At 42.6% G+C, this 24388-nt stretch overlaps 1 protein-coding gene across 5 annotated transcripts in view; it reads left to right on the plus strand.

Annotated features, from left to right (window-relative positions):
• The window catches only part of LOC142660646 (uncharacterized), a 228571-nt gene that overhangs the window by 43696 nt on the left and 160487 nt on the right, over positions 1-24388 (plus strand). For all 5 annotated transcript variants that reach the window (XM_075837341.1, XM_075837343.1, XM_075837339.1 and 2 more), the window contains exon 2: positions 1913-1998. The gene's annotated coding sequence lies outside the window, so the exon portion shown is untranslated. The remainder of the gene's footprint in view (positions 1-1912; positions 1999-24388) is intronic.

The raw sequence follows: 24388 nt of genomic DNA on the forward strand, positions 1-24388 counted from the left end.
TCTTTACTAATGGGTTGAAGGGGTTATGCGGGAAGTGAACATTTTTTCTTATGGGCTGCAAATACAAATAAAAAAAAAAAACAATACTTGCCTCTGGCGATACAGCCCTGTCGCTCCGGCGGCAAGCCCAGTGCTTGCTTACTTGAAAGTAGCATGTAACCATTGCAGCCGATCAGAGGGCTCTCTGGTGACAAGTCGTATTTCTGGCATAATGCCAGAAATACAATATATGGCTGCTGAGCCCTCTGATTGGCTACAGCGGTCACATGCCACGTGCATGTAAAGAAGCACCTGGACTACTGCTGGAGCAACAGCGCTGAATTGCCGAAGGCAAGGATAGGTACGTTTTTGTTTTTTTTGGTTTGTTTAATTTGTAGGCCCTAGGAAACAAAATTTACTTCCCAGATAACCCCTTTAAGGAGTTAGAGTACTGCTGTACCTCAGTAGGACATGCATATATGTCCATTTGTGGGAATAGTTTAATTCTACTGTTAAGTATCAGATGTAACCTCAAACTTTTTGTGCGGTTTATAGGTTTTGGATTTGTATAGTCAAAAATAATCAGCGTTTTTTAAACCAAATTAGGCAATATTCACCCAACTGTGAAAAACGGCCACACAGCGTTTTCAGAACAACGGCTTCTTAGGAGTGTATTTACACGGCCGTTATTTTAATGTCCTGAAAATGCTGGTGCAGGCCTGGTAGGAAGAGACCAGGCCTGCCTCGCTATAGAAGAGGACGATGTGGAAACAGGGACAGTTGTGTGTGGCACTTTCTACAGGAGTGTGTGTGGCTCTATCTACATTAGCACTGTGGAGCTATATGGGCACTGTGTGGCACTATCTACATGGGCACCGTGGCACTATGCGGGCACTGTGGTACTATGTGGGCACTCTGGCACTATCTACAGGGGCACTGTGGTGTTTTCAGGGGGTTGGGAGCAAAAAAAACCTGAGAAATAAAATTCATCCATTCTTTAAGAACTGTGAAAAACAGATGGCAAACGGACGACGAACAGCTGTTAAAAATAGTCAGATGACTGGGAAATTATGGAAAATTTGGAGATACACTGCAAAAGAGTTGATCCATACAGGCGTGCATCACAGACGTGAAATAACTGGCGGTTTCCACGTCCGAGGTGCATCCGTGCTCTGTGCTGCGGGATGCGATATCACGCATCTCACCTTAGACTAGAATCTATGGAGGGTTGCGTGAAGCGTGAAAAGATGGGACATGTCCTATTTTCTCACGGATCCTTCACACGGTCCGTTGAAACAACGGCAATGTGAACATCCACATTGAATTATATAGGTCCGTGTGACGGCCGTTCTTTCAATGTCCGTCACATGGACGTTTAACACGTTCGTGTGAATAAGGCCATAGTCTTACAAAATCCAAATGACCACAGAATTCTGTATATATAGATCTGAGAAACAATAGTATAATTCTCATGGGAACAAGCAAAATCTCCAACTTTCTGTTTTCCATTGCTTAATGTTTAACAAGCTTCAAATAGGGAACTTCTGGCTTTTTTCCATGTTCCCATGTTTTAAATGTGCATGGATTTGTTTGTCTTTTTGAAGCGCATGTTTATTTTTAGCCAAAGTTTTGAAAAAAAAATATGGATATTTAAGGTCATAGAGAAAGAGGTTTCTAAAATTAGAACTTTCCGCTGAAATGTGAATCTATTTTTATGGGGGGAAATGTCATATTGGTTTGAATTTGAGTAGATCTAAAATAGTTTGATGTTAATGAATACAAACCAGAATGGATAAAAATGTTTTTTGAAAATGTCAATAAAAGCTGAGGAAGATTTGTGTTGGTGATATGGATCATCCTATATTGACTGTTATTTTCTTGTAGACCTTTGTTTGGTTGTTCATTACATTCCTGAACTTTTGATTTCATTTAGGGTATCTTGGCGTTGCTTCAGAGTTCCGGGATTGTCTATATACCCACACTAGCCACCGTTTTTCTTATGGACAGCAATAAACACAGGTATGAGATTCATATTACCATCTGTGTAGTGAATTGGGCAATATATTACAGGAATATGTGATAACAAGAATAATATGGGGACCTTCAGCTGATATAATTATGCCTTAAAGCCCTGTTTATCCAGAAGAAGGCAAAATTCAACTGTTAAAGCAATAAACCAGTTTGCAGTACTGTAGTAAAATTTCTATACTAGCCAGCTACTGGCAACCAGACAGATCTTTTTTTAACAACCTTCTACATTGTTAATACCATAAACTCTGTAACGGACAATATTTAGCATTTTGTAAAATCAATCAACACAGCTCCAAGTGCAACGTAATCATTCTCTGTTTAAAACACTCCTTTTAACTGCGGAGGCATATCCTTAATATATTGCATCAATGTGTAATTTTTGCAGGTCTGACCACATGTAACCTCATGACAACGAAGGGTTAGAGTCATTCTCGCTCATGCACTATTAAGGCTGGGTTCACACGACCTATTTTCAGACGTAAACGAGGCGTATTATGCCTCGTTTTACGTCTGAAAATAGGGCTACAATACGTCGGCAAACATCTGCCCATTCATTTGAATGGGTTTGCCGACGTCCTGTGCAGACGACCAGTAATTTACGCGTCGTCGTTTGACAGCTGTCAAACGACGACGCGTAAAATGACTGCCTCGGCAAAGAAGTGCAGGGCACTTCTTTGCAACGTAATTTGAGCCGTTCTTCATTGAACTCAATGAAGAGCAGCTCAAGATTTACGAGCGTCGCAGACTCCTCGTATATTACGAGGAGGAGCATTTACGTGTGAAACCAGGCAGCTGTTTTCTCTTGAAAACAGTCTGTCTTTTCACACGTAAATGCCTGCTATCGTGTGCACATACCCTTAGGGATTCTATAATGACTGGGTCTGTTCCACAGAATTGGCGCATAGCAAATGTGGTGCCAATATTCCAAAAGTGAGCCCGGAAACTATAGGCCTGTTAGTTTAACCTCTATAATTGGTAAAATATTTGAGGGTTTTCTAAGAGATGCTATTCTCGAGTATTTCAATGCAAATAAACTGTTAAAGCAGCATCTGCATGGGTTTATGAGGGATCGGTCGTGTCAAACCAATCTGATCGGCCTGTGTGGTGTATCTAGACTTTTCAAAGGCGTTTGATACTGTTCGGTATAATAGGTTGGTATATAAAATGAAAATGCTGGGACTGGGGGAAAATGTGTAATTGGGTTAACTGGCTCAGTGATAGAAAACCGAGGGTTGTTATTAAGCCCTTAAACGACCAGGCCGTTTTGCACGTTCATGACCAAGGATTATTTTTTTATTCCGTCGACATAGCCGTATAAGGGCTTGTTTTTTGCGGGGCGAGTTGTATTTTTCAATTGCACCTTCTTTGGATGCATATAATATATTGATTAACTTTATTTTAGGAGAGAATTGAAAATAAGCAGCTATTTCAGTATTGATTTTCACGTTCTAAATTTATGCAGTTTACTATGCAGCGTAAATAACTTAACTTTATTCTATGGGTCGGCACGATTACTGGGATCCCAAATATGTAAAGGTTTTATATGTTTCTCTACGTTTGCACAATAAAAACCCTTTTAGAAAAAAATTACTTGGTTTTTGCATCGCCACATTCCAAAACTTTGTTTCCGTCAATGTGGCCGTATGTGGGCTTCATTTTTGCAGGCGTGGTAGGTGTAGTTTTCATTAGTACTATTTTGGCGTACATAGGGCTTATAGATCAACTTTTATTTTCTTATGGGAGAAAAAGGTATTTTGCCGTTGTTTTTTGCTTCTTTTTTTTACGCTGTTCATCCGGCGGTTTAATATGTTAATTTTAAGTTCGAGTTGTTACGATTGCGGGGATACCATATATGTGTATGTGTAATTTTGTTTTGACACTTTTACTAAATAAAAACGCTTTTTGGAGAAAAACTTTCTGTACATTTTTTTTTTTTTCTTTTTTAGTTCCACCAGGGGACTTCACCATGCGACCTGCTGATCGCTTATATAATGCATTGGTATACTTTGTATACAAAGCATTTTTGCATTATTCTCCACAACAGAGAATGATAACATTAGCTGAATAATAAAAACATATAATTATTCAGACAATCCACCAGCATGGATTTACTTCTTTTAAAGAATCAGATGATTCTTCAAACACAAAATGGATTATTTAAGTCCAGATGGATATTCCATGCAAGATGGAGTCACATAACCATTCTTTCAAGATTGAGTCACATAAACATATTTTACTCACTTTAACAGTATCAAGTATTGCAGCTCCGTTAAAGTGAGCGGGGCTGAGCTGCAATACTAGATTCCTATAAGGTGCAATGGAAGAGATGCACCTGAATACGTAATGGATAGTGGTCTCCTCACTGAAAGCACCCAAAAAGTTTAGGGTAGAAATTAAAACGAGCTTTATCTGATGATTATACTATGCAGAAAGGCAACAGCAAAGCAAGAGGTAAGTTCCTCCTCCTCCTCCTCTGAGCTACAAGACCTTGTCATTATCCATTCAGCAATAATCAATCTTGGTCTTCGATGCTTTTTCTGTTCAGTTAGAAGCTCTTAGGACTGAGGGGCTCCCCATATATTTGTTACAAATTCTGTTACAGAGCAATGAATGGTTCTCAAACTGATGTCCAATCAACTGAAAGGCTAGTATATCTAATAAGTAAAGACGGAGGAGTAAATTGAAGATCCTGGGCCCAAATGCAAAATCTCTGACAGGGAACCCCAACTAGACAGAAATAATAGACAAATCTGATGCCACAAAACGGGAATAGCAAACGCATTTTGTATGTACAGTACATAGATAATAAACGCTGTGAAGTCATAGGAAACTGTTATTGCACACACTGACGATACAGAACAAGGATAATAAACACATTGATTCCACAGAACATTGATAAGTTTACAGAACAGGGTTAGTAAACATTGTAATTTCACATTACAAGGATAATTACCATAGTAATGTCACAGAACTGGGATAATAAACCCTAATGTCACAGCTAATAGCTGATGATGGCCATACACATTAGATGTATGTCGGCTGAACTAGTCAAATTTGGTGGGATCGGCCAATCATCTAATGTGTATGGTATGGTGGTGTCCCGGCAGATGTCGAGGGGAGAGAAGGGTTCGGGAATGTTGGATTCCAACATGTCCAATCCTTTTGTTTGCAAGGAGATAAGCCGCTGCCAGAGGAGTCCGGCAGGGGTTTTACTCCTTCTCCCTATTGAGAACACATGCTTACTCGGCCAAGCGTGCATGTGTATGTTGGTCGGGAGGAATAGCTGTCGACCAAATGATCATTTGGCCAACAGCTATCTGAAATGTATGGCCAGCTTAAGGGACAAAATGATGTCATAACACACTGATAATAAATACAGCGTCCTAATACAAGGATAATACACACAGTGATGTCACAGCCCAGAGGTAATAAACACGGTGATAATGCTGTCACAGTACAGGGTATAAACCCGGTTATTCCCTTATGTACTAGAGTTGTTCTGTGGCCCAGGTGCAGCTACAACCTCTGCATCTCTTATATTTATACCCTTATAGAAATATGCACAACTTATTATACAATAATCGTGCTTTAGTTAAATAAAATCAGAAAACATCTTTAACACACCTCCCAACTTTTAAGTATCGCAAAGAGGGATAATAGAGGTGTTTCGCGTTCCCTGCCCATACACACCCGGTTTAGCCCGCACCGTATCATGCTCCCATAGTGCCTCCACACAATATAATGCCCCTGTAGAACCCCCGCACAGTATAATGCCACTATAGCTGCCCCCACATAGTATAATACCCCATTGTGCCTCCCACGCAGTATAATGCTAAATAGCTAACCCTGCACAGCATAATGCCCCCATTGCTGCCCCATACAGTATAATGCCCCTATAGATGCACCCATACAGTATAATGCCCCCTTAGCTTCCACCATTCAGTATAATGCCCCATAGTGCCACAATGTCCCTGTAGATAGTGCCCACATAGATGGTGCCAGTGCCCGCATACTACCATAGTGCCACAGTGCCCATGTAGATAGCACCACAGTGTCCCCTGTAGATAGTTCCCATATAGTGGCACAGTGGCCACGTAGATAGTGCACACACCATGTGAAGATCGTGCCACCCCCCTGTAGATGGCGCTAACCACCCTGTTTATAGTGCAATTGGGGCTCCCTCTAGAAGCGCATTCCCTAGCCAGAGCATCGGCCATGCTATGGCAGGGGATTCCGCTCCAGGAGGAGCCCCTTAAGTCACTGTCTATGGACAGTGATGTAAAGGGCTTTAAGTTGCCGGAATCTGCGGCCAAAGCGTCGGCCAGGGATTCCGCTCCTGGAGGAGCCACTGACGTCACTGTTTATATATGTACAGTGACGTCAAGGGCTATTTCAAGACAGGAGTCCCCAGCGAGAGAGCTTGCGTTGCCCAGGCCGGTGACTCCATAGTTGAATGCTGAAGCAGGGAGCTGACTGTTCCTTCAGCATTGGATTTAACTTTATCTGCAAACTGAGGACGCAGATACAGTTGACACTGGGACTTACCACCGGCCAGCTTGGAATAGCGGGACACCGCTCGGAATTCGGGATTGTCCCGCTGATTTTGGGACGTTTGGGAGGTATGCCTTTAATTTAGTTGCCCTTCTTTGAACTTTCTCCAATTCACTCATGTTTTTTCAATTAGAATTGTTATTCATTTTTCAAAAACAAACAATAAAGAATACACTTTCAAGTACAACAGTGTAAACAATCAGCGTATGATGTAGGTGAGTGAAAAAGGAAGGGGGAAGGAAACGGACAAAAGTACCTGAGCACAGAAATGCAAATATAAATCAGCAGTCAATATCAGTATTAGTGAACAATTAGGATCTTCCAGAAAGTCTGTATACGAAATATAAGTACGGTAACTAATGCGCCACAAGTTAACAGGAAATACGATGAGGATACAATAGCTTGAAAAAGTGTCCACGGCAACCAAATAGCCATATTTGAACGGCCTGCATGGAATCTGGCACAATATAACTGTTCCATCTTGCAAGAATAAGTCACTGCATGTATCACCTCCTGTTTTGAGGGGGTGATAGGTAATAATCAGTCGTGTGGCGAGAATTATATGGCTAATGACCACTTCAATATCTTTTGGGAAATGTTTCATTCCCAAGAAGCACAATGCCAAGGCTGGTTCTGGCGGAATTGAATGAGCAGTTACCGTATGAATCAACGTAAAAATCGGTTCCCAGAAAAGCCTAATTACCGGGCATGACCACCACATATGGAGATAGGTGCCCTTAAAGAGGCTCTGTCACCACATTATAAGTGCCCTATCTCCTATATAAGGAGATCAGCGCTATAATGTAGGTGACAGCAGTGCTTTTTATTTAAAAAAACTATCTATTTTCACCACTTTATTAGCTATTTTAGATTTATGCTACCGAGTTGCTCAATAGACAGCTGGGCGTGTTTTACTTTAGACCAAGTGGGTGTTGTACAGATGACTGTATGACGCTGACCAATCAGTGACCAATCGGTGTCATACACTTCTCTCCATTCATTTAATCAGCGCATAGGGATCCTTTTAGATCTCTATGTGCTGTCTTATACTAACACATTAACGATACTGAAGTCTTTAGACAGTGAATAGACATTCCACGGGATGTCTATTCACAATCTGTGCACTTCGGTATTGTTTCTATGGTAGTTACAGCAGAGCAAGCGTAATCTCGCTGTAACCTGTCATTTACAGCGTAATCTCGCGAGATTACGCTTGCTCGGCTGTAGATATCACAGAGAGTAACGAAGTGCACAGATTGTGAATGGACATCCTGTGGAATGTCTATTCACTGTCTAAACACTTCAGTATCGTTAATGTGTTAGTATAAGACAGCACATAGCGATCTAAAAGGATCCCTATGCGCTGATTAAATGAATGGAGAGAAGTGTATGACGCTGATTGGTCACTGATTGGTCAGCGTCATACACTCATCTGTACAACGCCCACTTGGTCAATAGTAAAACTCGCCCAGTTGTCCATTGAGCAACTCATTAGCATAAATCTAAAATCGCTAATAAAGTGGTGAAAATAGATCGTTTTTTTTAAATAAAAAGCACTGTTGTCACCTACATTATAGCGCAGATCTCCTTATATAGGAGATAGGGCACTTGTAATGTGGTGACAGAGCCTCTTTAAGACTGCATTGTCTCCAACAAGTTTTAGGACAGGCATTATCCATTTGTGCAAATTTAACTGGTATAAAATACCAACGAAGAAACTGTTTTTGTGCCGTCTCCCAGTGATTTAATACCATGAGACACATTTTTTTTTTTTTACTCAAGAGAGCGCATGTTTCCAATCTCTCCCAAGAAAGCATGTGTCAAGATTTGCCTAGTGAGGCAGGCTCAAAAAATTAATTATAGAACGTGGAAATACCCTTAGAGCACCTAGGTGACAGTGAGAAAAAAAACTAAGGCAACCTTAGGGAAAACAAGAGAAGCAGTGTTTATGGGCATCAAGACATGTCTGACTCTAAGGAACTTATAAAAATCTGCAGCGGGGAGTTTGAATTTATTCTGAAGCACAGAAAAAGTAGTAAATATGCCATCTTCATACATACTCCCAAAATTTCCCATGTGGTGAGATCCATCTGTGGGATAAGTGTGTACAGGAACCGTAAGAGAAGAACAGAGATCAGCACCATCCCCAGAGAGTCCATTGACCAAATAGAGTGGAGGTATGACCACGCCCGTACTGCCGCTCTTATACTAGCAACCTGTGGCAACGAATGGATAGTTGAAGCATTTTGGGTGTGTAAAAGTGAAATTAAAGGGGCCTTCAGAAGCGCTGATTCTATAGAAACCCAACATTTCTGCGTGGATGAGGGCCAACAAAATTTAAACCTTGTCCTGCAGAGCAGCATATCAGGAGCACCCATTTCTCCAATTTCAGTTGGTTTAGATATCATGAAGTTTATTCTCGCACGTGAATCGTTCCAGATATATTTATTTAATAAAGATTGTAGCTTAGTAAGAAATGACACGTGGACTGGGATTGGTAGAGTCCTATAAGTATAAAATGCGTGGAAGGATCATCATTTTAAGCACTGCTATGCGGCCATCCCATGAAATGAAGGGTTTACGGAAACCAGACAACATTTTTGGGATAGACGATAGTAGAGGAGTATAATTTTTTGCAAACGTTGTCGAACTCGGACTAGACAGGGATATGCCCAGATACGGGATACTGGAGTCACTCCGTTGAAAAGGGAAAGAAGCTGCTACAGAAGTTTTAGTGTGGGCATCCAAACCGGTACGAAGGACGAACAGACTTTGTACTGTTAACTTTATAATAAGAGACCTGGCCAAAATCATGCAAGAGGTTTAAAACACATTGTAAAGTGGTGACTGGGTTTGTTACCGCCAAGATCACATCACCATCGTATAAACTAATCTCGTGCTCCTGCTGTCCTACTGTGATTCCTTGAATCCCAGGTGTACTTCTAACTAGTTCCGCCAAGGGTTCCATCATAAGCGCGAAGATGAGGAGACTGGGGACACCCCTGCCTCGTCCCATTTGTAATACGAAAGGGTTTGGAAAGGCAATCCGATGTAAACACCCTAGCGCAAGGAGCCGAATATAAGGCCAACATAGCAGATTTAATGGGCCCTGCAAAACCAAATTTAGTCACTGTTGCTTCTAGAAAACCCCAATAAATACGGTCAAATGCCTTCTCCGCATACAAGGCTGGAAGCAGAGCAGGGGTTCGCGCGAGTTCTGCAGCTCTAATAAGATACAGAAATTATCTTGTTCCATCAGGTGCCTGATTAGGATGAATCAAGTGAGGCAAAATTGAGTAGAAAATATCTTCGCGTATAATTTGACATCTGTGTTCAGCAGGGAGATCGGACGGAAATTCGCAGGGGTAATAGGCTCCCTACCTGATTTAGACAAAGTGGTTATAAGAGCTTACAGCATTTCAGAAGGAAAAGAGCCTTTACCCATCGCCAAATTGAACACAGATGCCAAATGAGGGGCAAGGGTCGAGGTATATTTTTTGTAGTACCCATTGGAAAGACCATCTGGGCCTGGCGACTTAAAAGCCTTTAAGGATACTGTGGCGTGGGTTACCTCCTCCGAGGAAATGGGAAGAGAAAATGATGTTAATTGATCGTTTGACAATTGGGAGAAGAGAGACTCTTTCCAAAAAAGCAGAAACATCAGTTGCTGTTGGCAAGTGCGTGCCACTGTCTTTTATAAAGGTTATAAAGGGAATAATAATAGGATGCAAACTGATCCACTATCTTTTGAGGATGTGAAGTTTTATGGCCCTGGGAATCTAATAAATAGCAAATTTTTTTTTAGATCTGACATTTTTTAATTGTTTAGCCAGTAGAGCTCCTGAACGGTTATGATGTGTATAAAAGTTCATTTGTTTTTTTTTTAAACACATAATCAAATTTTGACATTAAGAGGGTACGCAAATCGGAGCGAAGTTTACGCAAGTCAGAATTTAACCCAACAGAGGGGGGCGATTTATTTTGAGTCTCTAAAAGCCTAATTTTAGAAATCGGGACGTTAAACTCTATTTAGTTTCCATTTTACTAAAGCACACTATTTAAGGAACATGCCCCTCATAACTGATTTGTGCGCATTCCAGACCGTGAAAGTGTCAGAGACAGATTGTGAATTGGTATCAAAATAATTCACCAGTTCAGTCTCCAATTTGTGTTGATGTTGTTCTGGGTGCGACAAAATATATTAGTTAAGTCTCCACATAGAGGTAGGGGAGTGCGATACAGTTTAGTTAAGAATAAGCATAATCGGAGAGTGGTCTGACCAGGTTATGGTGCCGATCTCGGTCCCCAAAACATCCCGCAATCCCAGATGCTTCAAGAAGAACATGTCTATCCTGGAATATGATGAATGTACATGTGAAAAAAATTTAAAGTCTACCTCAGATCTGTGATGGCACCTCCAGGCATCATACAGTGACCGCTCACACAACAAGGAAGCTATAGTAGACTGAGTTCTCTGCGAAGTTTCGGAGGAGTCCAACGAGGGGTCCATAATGGAGTTAAAATCTCCGCCTAGAACTAGAATACCGCGTCTGACAGCATCCATCATCTTAAGGAGAGAGGAGAAGAATCTACGCTAGTATGTGGAAAATAAACATTCCCTAGGGTATAGGAAACCTTGTTAATGTCACAAACAACTATAAGAAATCTACCTAAAGGTTCCAGTTGTGTAGAATGAAGGGGAAAAGCCACAGTATCTTTAATTGCCAACAAGACTCTCCTCTTCTTCCTGCTACCAGAGGCATAAAAAACATGAGGGAATTTAGTATGTGTACATTTATGATGTTTACCATGAAGAAAATGAGTTTCCTGAGCGAAGAGAACATCAGAGACGTAAGGGCTTCCTTCCATAACATGCTGCGTTTAAACGGTCTGTCTAGGCCCTTTACATTGAGAGGTTATAGTAATCGGCATGAAATGCTCTACGACCATCACGGATCCAACTGCTACTCACACAATGCCAGATAAATACCAAGTGCTTTTTGTGGTTCAGGAAGAAAATACAGATTGCAGTCCGGTACAAAACTAAAAAGAAAAAGACATTACAACCATAGAACAAAAAGGGTTGTCACCCAGGCAAATACGCACTACTGGTGGGAAGTGTGTGTGTGTGTGTGTGTGTGTGTGTGTGGGGGGGGGGGGGGGATATAACAATATCCACGGCTCGGAACAGGCTACAATTTACAAACAAAATGACCATGTCAGCAACCAAATGAGTCAGTAATCAGGAGTGGCGACCATTTCTACTCACGACCGTCCAATCATCGTGTATGCGAACCAGGGACCTGGAGTGTTGAGAAGAGGCTGTTGATTCAACAGAAATGTTCCATTTCTTCCAAGAGAGGTACACCATCTTCAACAGACAGAACTATATGAGAGGCCCCATTCCGGTTGATGAAGCGCTTCATAGGAAAGCCCCGTTTGTATTTAATATTGGCCGTGCGAAGAGAAGTGACCGGGTAGAATCCACGTCGCTTCTGCAGGGTGGCAGCTGAAAGATCTGGAAACATGGATACATCAGCGTACGGAGTCGGGGGAGCACCCCTCTTCCTGCATTCCGCCAAAAGCTTCTCCTTTACCTGGTAAGTGTATGCGAGCAAGTACGGTCACGAGGTGCAGGCTCCAGAGCAGTCTTAGCCGTAGGGATTCTATGCACCCTATCAATGGTAAAGTCCAAAGCAGAACTTGACGGTAGTAATAGCTGGAAAAGTTGCGTAAGGTAATGAGCCAGGTCAGGCGGTAGAACATCTTCAGGGATACCACGAAACGTAATATTGTTCCGTCCTGATCGGTCTTCTAAGTCAGTGACAATATCTCTCAGCCGACCCACCTCCTCCTCAAGCGCAAAATGAGCATCCACAAGCTCGTTGTGTGCAATAGAGAAGTACCCCATTTTCTGTACAATATGTTCCGTACAGGTACCAAGGCCATCAATATTGGCTTGCAATTGGTGAACGACCGTATTAAAATCATTAGAAGTATCTTTGTGCAAGGAAAGCAGCATACCCTTTAGGGTATCAGCTGTGAGCGGGCCCTCCAGCCCTTTTATATACATACAGTCCTGATGGCGGCTCAGGATCATCAGGCAAGCCAGCAGAGTCCATATGCGGGTGCCTCTCTTATAAGCTGGACCTGTCCCACTAGGGGATACCGTAGGTGAGATCGGGGCACCTCTCTTACCCAGGTCCACGGGGATGCTGCTGGTCGAGGCCGGGAACGAAGCAGGAGTGCCTGAGGCCATCTGTCGGGTGGCTCGATGTCCCACTTTCTGTGCGCCTGCCATAGAGGGAGATGCTGCCGCGTGGATGAACTGATCAGCGCCATCTTGCTCCGGCCCAAAGCCCGGGCCGAAAAACTCGGTCAACTTCCGAGAAACCGTCGGTTTGATCTTTTTCCTCGCCATCCTAGTGAGGTAGGTGACACAACTCATGGAGTAGTCTCAAATGCAGGTCAAATGAAGCGTTATGAGACGCTAAAAGCCCTAAGTCAAGCGGGAGCTCACCAAGATGTGGCCATCCAGTACAGCGGCCAAGCTCTGCCCTCTCACTTTTTAAAAAAAATTTTTTTTATATATACTAAACCATCCCATATGCCGTAACATAAAAACTCATTACTCCATTACAAACATACAACATTTTTTTTGCCTGTGCTCTAGGTGCCATACTGTTCACATTTCAACTTTTAGCCCTTACAATTGATTGAAACTCTGTTACTGCTTAACATTTTATTGTGAGAATTCTATTATTCATGCATACGCACTTATACATATTCTCCCCTCGTGTTATGCATTTCTGCGTGAGTGTCAGTCAGCTTTTTGCCGTTTTACCAAATCTAATAACTCACCCTGGGACATCATGAGAATTGCATTCTGCACAATAAGCACAAAAGAGATGAAAGTCAGTTTCTTTATATCTCAGCCCCTTCTAATGTCCATAAAAGACTGTCACATCGGAGTCCTCCCACACACATTTCTGTCCAGTGATTCATTTTGTCCACCACCCCCCTCTTCAAAATCTGGTCCTGCTTAATCACTGACATGTAAAGATGCTGGAGAGTCTATCAAATGTTACATTTGCATTATAAGTACGGTAGCGAAGTTCTGCTTACAAAGGACCTTACTATGCATGCATTAAAGAGAACCCTGGAGAACCTGGGGAATACATGTGCAGCATGTAATGGGGAGGGCTACACAAACTCTGGGGCACTTTACATTTTTTTTCTACCTCCCTCCGTTATTTAGATATCGGTGTCGTTCTATTTGGCGCCCGATATTTAAACAACCCCCTGAACAGTCAACGGGGGGTGTACTGTCAAGGGGGCGTGTTACTATGGCTGTGACACTGTCCAATCAGATATGGACAGTGTTACATCAAAAGCGAGGAGAGAGAGTGTGCGAGCCCGCGCGCACGCTCTCTCACTCGTCAGCTTTGAAGATCAGTCTTCTGCCGAACTGGCAAGGGGGCGTGTCTGCTATGGACAGTGTAAGCGCTCCCCAGCTCTTACAGTGTCCGTAGCAGTGACACGCCCCCTTGCCAGTTCGGCAGAAGACTGATCTTCAAAGCTGACGAGTGAGAGAGCGTGCGCGCGCGCGCGCACACTCCTCGCTTTTACTGTAACACTGTCCATATCTAATTGGACAGTGTCACAGCCATAGTAACACACCCCCTTGACAGTACACGCCCCGTTGACTGTTCAGGGGGTTGTTTAAATATCGGGCGCCAAATATAACGGCACCGATATCTAAATAACTGAGGGAGGTAGAATTTTTTTTTAAAGTGCCCCATAGTTTGTGCAGCCCTCCCCATTACATGCTGCACATGTATGGGGAGGTGAAAGGTTCTCTTTAAGTTACATTTCTTTTACTTTTTTGTGTGGTCATATTGTCCAAGTCGACTACCATTGCTGTGGTGTTATGTATGGTAGCTGTACATATTTCTTGATTTTCTCGCACATCAACATTTCAGTTGGCGCTATCTGCAGGGTGCTGCGTGAGAGTCTATCTACAGGGGGTTTTGTGTGATGCGAACTACAGTGGCTGTGGGGCGCTATCTACAGGGGGTCTGTGTGGCACTATCTCTAGGGGTTCTCAGTGCCACACAGCCCCCCTATAGGTAGTGCCCCACAGCCCCCCTATAGGTAGTGCCCCACAGCCCCCCTATAGGTAGTGCCCCACAACCCCCCTATAGGTAGTGCCCCACAACCCCCCTATAGGTAGTGCCACACAGCCCCCCTATAGGTAGTGCCACACAGCCCCCCTATAGGTAGTGCCACACAGCCCCCCTATAGGTAGTGCCACACAGCCCCCCTATAGGTAGTGCCACACAGCCCCCTATAGGTAGTGCCACACAGCCCCCCTATAGGTAGTGCCACACAGCCCCCCTATAGGTAGTGCCACACAGCCCCCTTATAGGTAGTGCCATGATCTATGGGGTCTGTGTGGCACGATCTATGGGGGTCTGTGTGGCACGATCTATGGGGGTCTGTGTGGCACGGTCTACGGGTGGAGTCTGTGTGGCACGGTCTACGGGGGGGTCTGTGGCAGCTTCTACAGGGGGCTGTGTGCGTCGGGGATATGTGTGATGCTATCTACAGGGAGGGGGCTGTGTGCGTCGCTATCTACAGGGGGGTGACGCTATCTACAGGGGGATGTGTGTGACACTATAGGGGGGCTGTGTGGCACTATCTAGAGGGGGGCTGTGTGGCACTACCTACGCGGGGGGCTGTGTCTCAGCTGGATTTCCCAGCCCGACCATGGTACATGTGAACGGGACTACTGGCATCAAAGACAATAACACCTCTTGCACACGATCGAGTTCGGGCCGTGAAAACCGGTCCGTGTGTCGGCCGGATTTCCCGCGGTACAGATGAACGGGACTCCTGGCATCATAGATATTCTGTGGTGCTATGAGTCATTGCCACTGTGGTCGGGCCGGGCCCGTTCACCTGTACTGTGGTCGGGCTGGGAAGTCCAGCCGACACTTGGACCGTTTTTCACGGCCCGATCTCGGTTGTGTGCAAGAGTTGTTAAGCTGCATTTACACGACTGAAAAAAAAATGGCCATTAAAATCTAAACAACTGTCCGTTTTTCATGGCCGTTTTGTATCCGTGTGTCTACAAATTTTCATCCATTTCCAGTCCGTCTGTTTTTAATGGCCGTTTGTCATTCATTTGCCATTAGTTTTTCATGGCCTTTAAAAAAAACAAAAAACTGTTGGATTTAATTTGTCAGGGTTGCAATCCCCTCTTGTAGATCGCATCATCACCCCCCCCTTGTAGATCGCATCATCACCCCCCCCTTGTAGATCGCATCATCACCCCCCCTTGTAGATCGCATCATCACCCCCCCTTGTAGATCGCATCATCACCCCCCCTTGTAGATCGCAGCATCTCCCCCTCCCTGTAGATCGCATCTCCCCCTCCCCCCTTGTAGATAGTTTCACCACCGCCCCCCCTTGTAGATCGTGCCACTTTGGCTCCCACTAGGAGCTGAATCATCGGCCACCTCTGGCCGGGGATTCTGCTCCTAGAGGGAGTCCCTGACGTCTCTGTCCATATATGGACAGCGACGTCAAGGCTTTCCCAAGACAGGAGTCCCCGGCCTGGGATCTTGCGATGCTCTGGCCAGGGACTCTGCTGCTAGAGGGACCCCCTGAAGTCACTGTCTGTAGTCACTGTACATATAGGCAGGGACTCCCACTAGGAGCGGAATCCAGGCCAGAGTTTGCCGATGCCTTGGCCAGTGATTCATCACTTAGTGGGGCTATTTTCTTAGTGGAGGGGTGCTTCTGCAATCTACTAGGGGGAGGGGGATGGTGCGATTTGCAAGGGGGGTTGCTATCTACAGCGGGGTGGTGGCGATATCTACAGGGCGGTGTGGCACTATACTAGGAGTCATACTTTCCCACGGAACTGCTGTTCCGTACTGTATAATTTTGTTCAGTAGAGAACGGCAGTTCTGTGGAGAAGCCGGGACAGAACAGGGTGCAGTTTTTCAGACAGGACAGACAAGGCGGTGACTAGGTGGAGCGGGGCGGAGCTTCCTCCTGCAGTGTGGCACCACTAAAGAATCGATTCAACGATTCTGTTAAAAAACAGAATCGTCAGAGCCCTCGAGGGCAAATTGATCAAATTAATTTTATTAATCGCCCAGCCCTAGTCAGGTGTCTACATTCAGCAAACAAGACAAAGTGGAGATGTGAAAGGGCAAACTGTGTCTGTCTTCATAAAAAGGCTGAGAGTCAATAAATTTACAAGGCACTTGCGTCTTAAGTGGATATAAGACTAAAGTTAACGGACGTGATAATAGAGTAAGAGAGTGGTAGATTCAAGACTTGTAAAATACCAAACTGTACCAGTGAAAGAAATGCAATTCTATTATAATTTTTAATAATGCACGGAGCAATCACACTGGGTGCACCGAGCTCAAAAAGTCTCTTTGTATCCTTGACATGAAGGTTTCATTTTGTTTTAATTTCCGTTTCAGCTTTGCTTGTGGTGTTTGTAAGTTTGTATATTAAAAATTCATCCAAGCAAGCGGTTTCACCATGTAGTTTAACCATTTAATGACCAGCCTATTTTAGACCTTAATGACCAAGCAATTTTCAAGCCTCTGGCATGAACTAGCAGGCATACACTACAGGCAGACATGGGAGCCTTTATTAGACCCCCCGACTGCCATAGAAGACACCGGCACCGGCGATCTTATCGCTGGGTGCTGGTGGGATGAGAGGGAGCTCACTCCCTCTCTCCAAAACCACTTAGATGCGGCGCTCGCTATTGAGCGCCGCATCTGAGGGGTTAAACGGGTGAGAGCGATACTGATATCGATCTCACCCGTTAGAGCAGGGATGCCCCCATCCCTCAGCTACCTCTAGTAGCTCAGAGCAGGGAGATTTAACGGCTATTTATTCCAATTCAGCACCGTAAAAAGGCTACTGCATCGGAATAAAGCCCGTAGGTGGCCGACCGTAAAAACATTTTGGGGCGGTCACAAACGGGTTAAAGGGGGAAAGGACCAGAGCAATAAAATGTCTGTAGTGTTAAGAGGCTGATGCTCCATGTCTAAATCAAGGCGTAGTAAGGTAAGATGTTATACAATATCTGCTGAGCTGTTTTCAGTTAGTCTTTATCACAAGGAGAGATTTGAGGACTGTGACCTCTTCAGTGGGGGAGAGGCTGTATTCTGAATGACATAGATGAGACTTAAGTGGCTATTATCATTCACACATCCGTGGTCCTTTAAACGGCCGCAAATCACGGACCGCACACAGATTGCTTCCATATGCAGTCCGTAATTTTAATGGACCAATCAACAGAATGGCCGAGATTGATCCGCAAAAACGGAAAAGAATGGGACCTGTTCTATAATTTCCCGAACAGACACACAGATCTGCAAAAAAAACAGATGTGTGCATGGGCCCATAGAAATGAATGGGTCAGTGTGCTATCCGTTAAAAAAAACTTATAGCACACTGAAGAATATCACTGAAGTGTGCTTGAGGCCTTAAGCAAATATGAATGTACCTTAAATAGCACTATGACCGCAATCATTTCAAGAGTTAATCAGAGCCAGGAATATTTAAACATTAAATAAAATTTATTTTTTTAGTCTGAGGTTTCTGGATTCCTCATTGTGATGAATTACAGATTGGAAGGAAAAGCGAACCTGGGAAACAGCCAAACCACTGTGTATATTAGACATTCGTATGTTGCAGTTCATGAGCAGGAGCGCTCCGTTGGCGTCTATACAAAGCATAGACCAGCCATGATGTCATTATTTGCAAGAAGGGATTTAGGAGCATCACTTCATTTAAGAAGTCCAGGCTGTTCATCTGACGGCTCTGTCTGCTTTTAGCAAAGTGATGTGAAAATAGAGTACAAAATGTTTACTGGGTTATTCATGGTCATGGTATAAAAGTGTCAGTTTTGACATGACAATCTTGTTTTTTCCAGCATTAAAGGTGGGAGGGGGTCTATTAATAAAAGAACATTTACTTATTTAGCTTTCTTAAATAAATCTTATCTGCTTTTGCTGAAAACCTGAAGAATTACGAATAGGAATGTAGCATTATACAAAAATAGATTTAAATTATGGTTAAGCGAGTTTTCTGTTTTCTACAAATAAAGCGTGTACACTATACAATAAAGGTTTCCATTCAATGACAACCGGCAAAAATCTTAGTGTGAGTAATTGATCAACAAATTATATTCAATAATTGCAGAACTTTTCATGATACAAAGATTAAAGGGGTTGTACCATCAATAGAAATGGCAATATATAAACACAATATACATTTTAGAGTATTTTTGTAAAGTTTTCTTCTAAAAAAAAAAAAAAAAAGGGTTCCTCGCAAAAACATGGTAATTATCTATCTTTAATAGCACCCCCTGGTGTTTAAATATATCGGTCTCTGCGCGTCATTCTAGAGAGTGTCAGAATCTCAGATGTGCATGCACAGTACAATAAAGTTAAAGAAACCGGCATATCTTTAAGGCTGAAGATACGGATGTAGCCATCTTTAAGATTCTAATAACTTGCTGCAGCGTGATAACACACAACAAAAGCCATTGAAAAGTCATTGAAAAAGTTAAGATAAGAGCTCTAACCACTGTTTATTGAATGCGTTAAAAGTCAAGGTAAAGACGGCAATATCTGTATGCTTTAGGCTTCGTTCACATCTGCGCTAGGGCTCTGTTCTGACGTTCCGTCTGAGCTTTCCGTCGGAACGGAACGAATACTGCAACCGACTGATCTATTGATTCCGTCAAAACGACAGAACCCCTGCACAACGGAGACAACCGGAATCCATTTGCACTGGATTTGTCACAATTGAAATCAATTGTGATGGAAACAGAAACCTTTGGTTTCCGTTTGTGTCTGTCAGGGCTCCGTTCCGACGGAAAGTTCAGTCGAAACGTCTAGCGCAGATGTGAATGAAGCCTTACTTCTACATCTCCGAGTACACAGACTTCAAGCAGTAAGGGTTAAAGGTCCAGCACACGATATGATGTGAAAAAATACAAAACTGTTTAAGTCTAAATTAAAACAAGAAATTTAAAAATCCTGGGAGAGAACGCCTACGCGTTTTGAAATTCAGTTTTTAATCAAAATTTCGAAACTTGTAGGCATTCTCTCCTGGGATTTTTTAATTTCTTGTTTTAATTTTGACAAACAGTTTTGTATTTTTTCACATCATATCGTGTGCTGGAGCTCTAAAAATGTTTTCCTTGGATTTCTACCTACTCCCGACATAGCTATCTTGCCCGTGCACCGAATAATCATGGAATGTGGCTTCTTTACTTCAAATGAGTGGTGAGCGGACCAATTTTTCTTGTAGATTTTTTACTTAGTAAGGGTTAAAGCCATTAATAATAACCTCCTCACCAGTCTGTGCTGCTATCCTTATCAGGGACAGAGATAAGAACTATCGTTCAGCCCAAGCAGTGAAGTGCTTATCTAGTGCCTTTTTTATCTCACTACTTTCTTACTGCCCATGCTGGGCTGTTTTTTTTTCTGTTTGTTTCACTGATAAGAGCAGAAGCTGCACATCTAAGGCTGCACATCTACGAGCGTGAATCACGTCAGTGTGCTGTGCATTGAAACCATCAGTGGAAAAATGGCAATTTTCTATCTGCAAAATCCACTGTCCACTAATGAACACTTGCAGGGTCAAAATGCTCACCATACCTCTAATAAATTTCTTCAGGGATGTAGTTTCCAAAATGGGGTAATTTTTTGGGGCTTTCCAATGTACTGGTACCTCAGCTCAATGCAAAATGATATCAGAAAATGAATTTTGTAAAATCTCCACTCCAAAAACCAAAATTCACTCCTTCCCTTTAGTGTCTTGGTGGGTGTCCAAATAGCAGGTTATGAACACGTGGGGTATTGCCGTACTCGAGAGAAATTGCTTTACAAATGTTGGGCGGCTTTTTCTCCTTTAGCCCTTGTGAAAATCAAAAAAATGTATACTTTTTAGTGGAAAAAATTGGATGTAAAGTTTTTTGGCCTATTCCAATAAATTCTGCACAAGACCTGTGTGGTCTAAATGCTCACTATACCACTAGATAGATTCCTTTAAAGTATGTAGTTTCCCAAATGGGGTCACTCTTGGGGGGCCCCTACTGTTTTGGCCCCGCAGTGGCTTTTTAAATGTGACATGGCACCTGAAAACCATTCCAGCTAATTTTGAGCTCCAAATGGTGCTCCTTCCCTTTTGAGCCCTGCAGTTTGTCCAAACAGAAGATTATGACCACTTATGGGGTATTACCGTACTCGGGAGAAATTGCTTTTCAAATGTTGCTTTTTCTCCTTTATCCCTTGTAAAAATGGAAAATGTCTACGTTTTATCTAAAAAAAAAAATGTAGCTCTTCAATTTCATGGCCTAATGCCACTGTATTCGGCAAAAAACCTGTTGGGTCAAAATGCTCCCTATACCACTAGATAAATTCCTTCAGGGGTGAAGTTTCCCAAATGGAGTCAATTTTGGGGGTTTACACTGATTTGGTCCCGCAGGGGCTTTGCAAATCTGACATGGCCCCGCAAATCATTCCAGCAAAATTTGCGCTCCAAAAGCCAAATGGTGCGCCTTTCCTTCTAAGCCCTGCCGCCGGTCCAAACAGCAGTTTATTACCACATATGGGGTATTGCTGTGCTCAGAAGAGGTTGCTTTACAAATTGTGGGGTGCTTTTTCACCTTTATTTATAGTGAAAATGGAAAAATCTGAGCTAAAATGAAATTTTATTAGAAAAAAAACTTCATTTTTCACTGCCTCATTCCACTAAAGTCAGCAAAACACCTGTGGGTCAAAATGCTAACTATACCCCTAGGTAAATTCCTTGAGGGGTGTAGTTTCCCAAATGGGGTCAATTTTTGGAGTGTTTCCACTGTTGTGGTACCACAAGACCTCTTTAAACCTGACATGGTGCCTAAAATATATTCTAATAGAAGACCCCAATATCCTCTAGGCGCTCCTGTACTTCCGAGGCCTGTGTTTTAGTCCATAAGCACACTGGGGTCACGTGGGATATTTCTAAAAACTGCACAATATGAGCAATAAATATTGAGTTGCGTTTCTCTGGTAAAAACCCTCTGTGTTACAGAAAAAAAAGGATTCAATATGAATTTCTGCAAAAAAATAAAATTTGTCAATTTCACCCCTACTTTGCATTCATTCTTGTGAAACGCCTAAAGTGTTAAACGTTCTTAATGCTGTTTTGAATACTTTGAGGGGTGCAGTTTTTAAAATGGGGGGATTTATGGGTATTTGTATTGTATGTGCCCCTCAAAGCCACTTCACAACTGAACTGGTCCCTGAAAAAAATTGTCTTTTGACATTCCACTGTTTTGGTCCCTCGGCGGCTTTGCAAGTTGGACATGACACCCAAAAACTATTCCAGCTAAATATGAGTTTCAAAAGCCAAATAGCGCTCCTTCCTTTCTAAGCCCCGGTGTGGGTCCAAACAGCACTTTATTACCACATATGGCATATTTATGTAATCGGGAGAAATTGTTTGACAAATGTTGGGGTGCTTTTTCTCCTTTTATTCCTTTTAAAAATGTCAACGTTTTTAAAAAAAAATAAAAAAAGGCGATTTTTACCTTTACAGACTATTCAAATGAATTCAGCAAAACCACTGTGGGGTCAAAATGCTAACTTTACCCCTAGAAAAATTCCTTGAGGGGTGTAGTTTCCAAAATGGGGTCACTTTTGGGGGGTTTCCACTGTTTTTATCCCTCCAGTGCATTGCAAACGCGACACGGCACTGTAAACTATTCCAGCAAAATCAGAAATCCAAAATCCAAATGGTGCTTCTTCTATTCGGAGCTTTGCTGTGGGTCCAAACAGCAGTTCATTACCAAATATGGGGTATTGCCATAATCGGAAGAAATTGCTTTACATATGTTGGGGTGTTTTTTCTACTCTTTTCCTTGTAAAAATTTACAATTTCAATGTTTTTTCACAAAAAAAGCAGATTTTCATCTTCACATACTAATTCAAATAAATTTAGCAAAAAAACTGTGGGTTCAAAATGCTAACTATACAGCTAGATAAATTCCTTGTAGTTTCCAAAATGGGGTCACTTTTGGGGGGTCTTTATTGTTTTGGTACCACAAGACCTCTTCAAACCTGACATGGTGCCTTAAATATATTCTAAAAAAAGGAGGCCCCAAATTGTAACTTTCACCTCTACTTTGCTTTAATTCCTGTGAAACGCCTAAAGGGTTAAAACACTTTCTGAATGCTGTTTTGAATACTTTGAGGGGTGCAGTTTTCAAAATGGGGTGATTTATGGGGACTTTCTAATATATAAGGCTCTTAAAGCCACTTCAGAACTGAACTGGTCCCTGAAAAAATAGGCTTTTGAAAATATGAGAAATTGCTGCTAAAGTTCCAAGCCTTGTAACATCCTAGAAAAATAAAAGAATGTTCAAAAAACATTTCTATCCCCCCCTAAAGTAAATAAAAGTTAATCCATAAATTATATGTACCCCAAAATGGTGCCATTAAAAAATACAACTTGTCCCACAAAAAAACTAGACCTTATACAGTTTTGTTGATGCAAAATTAAAAAAGTTATAGCTCTATAGAATGAGACAATGAAAAAACTTAAAAAATAGCTTGGTCATTAAGGCCTAAAATAGGCTGGTCACTAAAGGGTTAAGGGAGTCTGTAGATTTTGCGCTGCAAAAGGGCTGACACCGCTAGGTAGCTATTAGGTAACAGATTAGGGACATACCTGTGTTCCTGCTGTTACAGCTTGCATTAGTGAGAAATATAAGTTTTATTCTACCATGCTCCATGCCCGCCGAACCAGGAAAAGTCTGGCATCTAGCGCTCCAACCCCTACCCTCTACTATGCAGTTGATTCAACTTTATAGGTGAGGCCCTAATACCTAGATCGATAGTTATCTAGCTGTGCTAGCGGTTTGGCAGAGAGAGCTTTTTTTTTTTTTTTTTTTTTTAGGCAGATTTTGAGGCAGATATTTTTGTCTTCAAAAACTTTATGCGAACAGGCCTAAATCACCCAGTGTTCACAGCGCCGTTGGAGCTCATTGGAGTTCTTTTGTGGATGTTTTAGGGGACGGAGACAAAATCCCCTGAGGCTAGCACCCGCTATGCAAACCCCTTTTTACATTTTTGGGATTGGATTATGTTCAATGTATGATGTCAAATATCTGTAGAATATCTACATTCTCTATTTATGGACAGCAGAATTGTTATAAATTAGTCATGTTTTACTGCATAAATAGCAAGTTTTAACACCTTGTAGGCCTATGTATTATTAATTTGAATTAACGTATATTATGTACTCCTCGTTGGCTAAAAAAATAAATAAATGTTAAGTATTTTCACCCAGCTGGAAAATATGTAGTGTGACCTCTGGAGGAGAGTCTGGGTGGCAAGGCTCTAGGAGGGAAGATGGCTAAGCGAGTGGAATGTGGCAGGGGCAGGAGTGGGGCCAGGGTTAGAGGCCACGACCCATTCCGTTTTATTGGCGTGGGCACCTTTCCATATTGCTACGGATGGGTGTCCGTGCCGTAGAAATGTTCCGAAAATTATGGAACATGTCCATTCTTTTGCATTTTATGGGCCGTGCGGCCGACTGCGGCCGGCCGTGCCCGCAATCGCGGGCCGTGATTTCTGGCACGACCGTGTGCATGGTGCCTAATGCACTGCACTATGTAGGTAGTGCAGTTTTTTAGAATAGTGATCAGGGCTTCATAGTGGGACAAAATAAAGTATTAATAAAAGTTGTAAAAAAATAAGTTTCAAAGTTAAAAAAAACAATAACTGCCTTTTTT

This window comes from Rhinoderma darwinii, chromosome 9 (assembly GCF_050947455.1).
Source record: "Rhinoderma darwinii isolate aRhiDar2 chromosome 9, aRhiDar2.hap1, whole genome shotgun sequence".
NCBI lineage: Eukaryota > Metazoa > Chordata > Amphibia > Anura > Rhinodermatidae > Rhinoderma > Rhinoderma darwinii.